This window comes from Podarcis raffonei, chromosome 13, assembly GCF_027172205.1.
Source record: "Podarcis raffonei isolate rPodRaf1 chromosome 13, rPodRaf1.pri, whole genome shotgun sequence".
NCBI classification, from domain to species: domain Eukaryota; kingdom Metazoa; phylum Chordata; class Lepidosauria; order Squamata; family Lacertidae; genus Podarcis; species Podarcis raffonei.
Genome location: NC_070614.1, coordinates 26,858,374 through 26,864,180, shown reverse-complemented (window position 1 = coordinate 26,864,180; position 5,807 = coordinate 26,858,374). Strand labels below are relative to the sequence as shown.

Sequence of the window (5,807 nt, the reverse complement as noted above, 5' to 3'; positions counted from 1 at the left end):
AGCCTAAGGCTGTGTACTCAGTGGCAGTTTAAAGTGGATTCAATGCACCAGCTGATTGCGTGCTTTTCACTTTGTCAACATGAAGTCATCCTCCTCCTCCAAGTAGCAACCTGTACTTCCTCTTCATTTTGTTTGGATTTTCTCGATCTGTGGATAATGTAGTAAAGGGGAGGGGGGAATCCAGCATAAAATCACACATTACCCAACTGTGGACATACTGACGGGTGTTGTGTGGGCAGGTGTTTTTACTTTAAAAAAATGTGTGTTGTGATGTTTCCCTGGGTGCTGTCTGTCACTGTGCCACACACCCTATTTCCCTTGGTGAGGTGCTCCTCCATAGGCTGCTGGTAGGGTAGGGTACAGTGCAAAGATGATTTTTTGTTTTTCTAACTCACTTTGTTGTTGTTATTGTTACCACCATCAATTTAATTTGTATACTACCCTTCATCTGAAGACCACAGGGTGGTTCACAACCTAAAAGTACAAAATGAGAACACAAAATACATAACAAAAACAACCTAGTAACAATCTACCCACAAACACATATAAAAGGCCGTAGAATGTTAATCAGCCCAAGTCTTGGTTGAAGAAGAACGTTATCAGCTAGTGCCTAAAGATGTACAGTGGTACCTTGGGTTAAGAACTTAATTCGTTCCGGAGCTCTGAAACTGTTCTTAACCTGAGGTACCACTTTAGCTAATGGGGCCTCCTGCTGCTGCCGCACAATTTCTGTTCTCATCCGAAGCAAAGTTCTTAATCCGAGGTACTATTTCTGGGTTAGCGGAGTCTGAACCAGCATATGTAACCCAAGGTACCACTGTATAATGAAGGCACCAGACAAACCTCTCTGGCGAGAGCATTCCACAAACAGGGAGCCACTGCAGAAAAGGCCTGTCCTCATGTTGCTACCCTCCAGACCTCTCCTGGAGTAGGCACACGAAGAAGGGCCTCAGAGGATGATCACATGGTCCGCATTGGTTCATATGGGGAAAGGTGGTTCTTGACTGTTCCCTACCATCAAAGTCCTTGTTTTGTTAGTTCTGCCCTTTATATATATCTGAGTTACAGCTATGAAGACAGCTCATCTTGCATTGATTTGTATGTGCTGAAATGTCTCTTCAGGCCACCAACAGTTTTATGAAAGTCTGGTATATGGAAAATCTTGTATCTCAAAAATAATTTTTTAAAAAGGCTACACATACAGATCAACAACTACCTGTGTGCATTCCACAATAGGCCTGAGGTTTCTGGGAGGGTGGCATATACTATCTGTGAGGGAAGGGGGCAACAATACAAGCATCACTCATTAGTGTAGATTGGGAAACATTGAGATAAGAGTTCAACTGAAAGTTTTCGTGTGGACGAACATGCACAAAAGAGCACATGGGAAACTGGATCTGTGCCCACCCACAAATGCCTCTCAGAGTACTTGTCTGTCATTTCTTCTTAACTTTCCACACTTAGCTTGTACCTTACCCCCCTCATCGAAACTCCCTTTTTCTTTCATCCCTCCTCCCAGCGCCTCAGAAATTCTTTTTCCTTTTATAACAGCTTCCCTCCCTTATCTCCTTCCTCTCTATTCCTAGTTTATTACTATTACTTTTTTTAAAAAAATATTAACCTTTTATCTCTCTTTCTGATTTATTTCAATGCCCCACTAGCTTTTTTCCCTCAGAGGAAGAAAGGGAGGCCTTGGCAGCAGACTGGGAAGGAAGGGAGGAAGACTGGTGCGTAGGGGGTTTTGTGAATGGTGTGTTATAAATTCTGTCCTTTATCCGATTAAAAATGATTTGTCATGTCGGTATGAGATTTGGCACGAAGAATCTAATTGAGACGGGGTATAATTCAGCCAACTTCCTCTCACTGTGTCTCGAACTTTTAGTTACAACGATGGGTTTGGTATGTGCACCTTGGTGCATGTCGAGACAGAAATTCGCCTGATGCATTTGTCACAAGTTTTGGGATGCTGTACCTCACCTGAGCATTCACCACATGTTGCTATGGTGAAGAACACAATATATTTTACGGCAGAATGCAAAGCAAGTGTTTCAGAAATAAGCACCTGTAGAATTAAAGATTTCCTCCTAAATAAAGACATTAGCAGTGGAGGTATTCTGACTTAGCTCTCCATTTCAGGAACAATCTGCTGATCCAGAGGTTCCAAGTAGGCAAGGTCATTTAATTTATATTTTCCATCCTCCACTCATCTCTCTCAACCTTTTCCCCCACAATTCCTGTACCCGCTTTCCTTTGTTTTCATAATGAACTTGTATCTCATCCCCGCTCCACAAACTGCTACTTTCACTCCAGTTTACTTTTTTTTTAAATGCCTTTTATCTCTCCAGTTTCTTTCTTTTTTTAAAATATTTTTTATTAAGGATTTTCTTGTTTTACAGAAGTGTAGTGCCTCGTATTTTTCTTCTTCCATGTAACATTTTTACAAATCCGTTTCATTTGTTGAGGCATTAGGGGGAGAAGAAAAAAGAAAGAAAAAAGAAAGGGGGGGTGGAGAGAGGGAAGATGGATGGGGGTGGGGTCGGGTGGCGGTGTTTCTATTATGTTTAATGTATGTAGAGTTTGGTGTCAGCGTTGCTTGTGTTGTTCACTTGTGTTCCTTTGGTGGTGAGAGAGGTTGGGGTTGGCCTAGGGTGTGATTGTTTGCTTGTGATTGGCTGTGGTGATCTTTGTTTTTGTGTGTGAGGTGTGTGTGTGTTTTGGATCAGGTTAGCCATATTGATTTGTATGCTGTTGGTGGATTATTGTCATTGTCCTGTTGGGCTGTGTATGTGATAAAGGGGAGCCACACCGGGGTGAAGGCGTCTTCTTCTGTTTGTCCCCGTGTCAGTTTCAGTTTATTAGTTAATTTTTCTAGTAGGGCTGTTTCCCATACTATTTGGTACCATTGGTCCATGCTTACTCCTGACAGGTCTCTCCAGTGTCTGGTTATGGTGTTTCTGGCTGCTGAGAGCAGGTGGGTTATGAGTTCTTTGTGGTGTAAATGGGCATTGTTGTCTTGGAAGATGTTTAGTAGGGCCAATTCTGGGGTGATGTCTATTACTTGCTTAGTTATTTTACATATTTCTTGTATGGCTGTTGTCCAGAATAGTTGAATTTTGGGACACTCCCACCACATGTGGAGGTATGTGCCTGTGGAGGTGCACCCTCTCCAGCATTTTGGTGAGGTTCCTGGGTGTATTAGCGCTAGTTTCCTTGGTGTTAGGTACCACCTGTAGGTGAGTTTCAGTGTGAGTTCTTTTCTTTTCGTTGATATGGATTTAAAGGGGGGTTTAGACCACATTCTGGTCCATTGAGTGGGGTTAATCTCATAGCCTATGTCATTCTCCCATTGTTTTTTGATTGCGTCTAGGGGATTTGCAGGGTTTTGGAGTAGTATTTTGTATATTGCGGATACCGTCCCTTTACCGTTTCCCTTTGTTGTTAGGAGGAGGCTTTCGAAGGTTGTCAGGGGCCTAGTTGCTGCTGATTTTACTGTTGGGTTGTTTAAGAGGGCATGTAGTTGGTGTTGTGTTAACCAGGTCATTTGGGTGTCTTCTAGTTTGTCTTGTATTTCTTGTGTTGACAAGGGTTTGTTATTTTTATAAAAGTCTGTTAGGCGATATAAGCCTTTGGTTCGCCAGGTTTTTATCTGGAGGTTTTGTGCTGCATGGTGGAATAATGGGTGGTACGCCAGGGGGATTAGTGGGGATGGGGTTGGGGATAGTTTGCCTATTTGTGTTTTCCATGCTTTGAGCATGGTCTGTGTGTACCTGTTAAGTGTTGTGGGAATTTTCTTTAGTTTGTCCAGTTTCTTTTTTTAAAAAAATAATATTTATTAACCGACCAATCAAATCAAATCACATCACATAAATTCCGAATTACAAAGCCGAATTTTAAATTTTTGTTGGGGGTACCCATATTTCAAGTTCTGAAGGGGATTCCAATCATCTTCTTACTGCTGCGTTAATATCCACAAATCTGTCCTATCTTGCTGTTCCCACGTCTCATCTTATTCATATATTTTTCTTTTTTCTTTGTGATCTCTTCTGATAGTCTCCTTAAGCAAGTAAACACCAGTTATAATCCTGTGTGAATTTTTCCGTTCATCCAATCACCATATCGAGATGGTTTCCATATATCATCACTTCCATAAATAAAAGCACTCTTTCCATCATTAATCTTCGAAATCTGTCGCCTTCTTTTAGTCCTCTGAAGAGGCTCGCCCGCAATATGAAAGCAGATTCCTCCTCCCAGACATAAGTCTTTCGACAGAACTTGCCAAAATGGCGACGCTGTTTTTTACTGCGTCATCCCAAAGCTCTTATACTTTCCACGATCTCCTTAAAACATGCTTTTGGTTAGAAAATTATCTCCACACAGTCTTAAATCATCAGCTTAGGTCATTTAAGCGACATTTCTGACTTGTGGGGGGGGGGGATTCTTGGTTAATCACATAGAGAAAAGAAAGGAAAGTTCCACCCGCATCCAGTCCCGTTGCCGACATACCGAGCCTTGGTGTGTCTTCTCATGATATATTCCTGTTTATCCAACCCGTCTTCTTTCTCAGAGATCTCTTCAATTAGCAGTCTTTACTCCCCATTCTTCCTTGAAATATGTGCATTAGCTTCCTCCTAATTGTTTCTTTTGAAGTTGCTGCAGCTAGAGGCGCGAATCAGAGACAGCGTCCAGGAGAGCCGAGGTCCACACAAGGGCTTTCTGCCTAGTGCCCCACCCCCTCAAGTTCGGGGGTGGTATAGGGCACAGCAGGCAAGGGCAGTCCCCCCCCACTCGCTTGGGGGGGGCCAGGAGGCTGCTTACTCCCATCACAGCCTCTTAATTACCTCGTGTGGGTCGGAGAGATGTTATCGTCGGCCATCTTCCAATGCGCCCCTAGTGGCACCCCCTTTATCTCTCCAGTTTCAGACCCTCCAAGTGCCCTGATTTTCCAGGAACAGTCCTGGGTTTACAGAAGCCGTTTCGGTTTTTTATTTGATCCCGGAATGTCCCACTTTTTCTTAGGACGTCCCTATTTTCGTCAGAGAAATGTTGGAGAGTGGAATAGGATGTCTCTGAAGCTTTTTTTTTCAGTTGGAACTCACCGCAACTCAGTTCCGGCACCTCTCAGGTGAGTGCCATTGTCACTTCTAGGACAGGGGTCAGCAACCTTTTTCAGCCGTGGGCCGGTCCACCATCCCTCAGACCATGTGGTGGGCCGGACTATATTTTGAAGAAAAAAATGAACAAATTCCTATGCCCCACAAATAACCCAGAGATACACTTTAAATAAAAACACACATTCTACTCATGTAAAAACACCAGGCAGGCCCCACAAATAACCCAGAGATGCATTTTAAATAAAGGGACACATTCTGCTCACGTAAAACACGCTGATTCCCGGACTGTCCGCGGGCAGGTTTGAGAAGGCGATTGGGCCGCATCCGGCCCACGGGCCTTAGGTTGCCTACCCCTTCTCTAGGAGAATGAGGGAGGTGTTCCTGATGAGTTCCAGCACCGCTTTTTCTAGAAAAATAACACTGGACATCCCTATTTTCATCAGCAAAATGTTGGAGGGTATGCAATTTCCTTCAGTGTATCCTCAGGTACTGTTCTACCTCTTCTGGCCCTCCCTGAGTCTCAACTCACCATGCAGGAAGTTACTGGTGCTGAATTCAGATCCAGTCAAAAGGCTACAACACATCAAAGTGGTTCTATTCAACCCCTTCCCCGACTCTACTTCACCTTCTCTCAAAATAGGTTTGTAGAAAACATGCATAGGGGGATACCCTTAAAAATCCCTGTTGATAAATATT

The 5,807-nt window shown here is 43.4% G+C and overlaps 1 long non-coding RNA gene across 1 annotated transcript; it reads right to left on the bottom strand.

Annotated features, from left to right (window-relative positions):
• Positions 1-254: 254 nt before the first annotated feature.
• LOC128400142 (uncharacterized) lies at positions 255-5,402 on the bottom strand. Its single transcript, XR_008327315.1, has 2 exons — positions 5,097-5,402; positions 255-474 (listed from the first exon to the last, which is right to left on the bottom strand). It is a non-coding gene; the product is annotated as an uncharacterized LOC128400142 (long non-coding RNA).
• Positions 5,403-5,807: the final 405 nt, after the last annotated feature.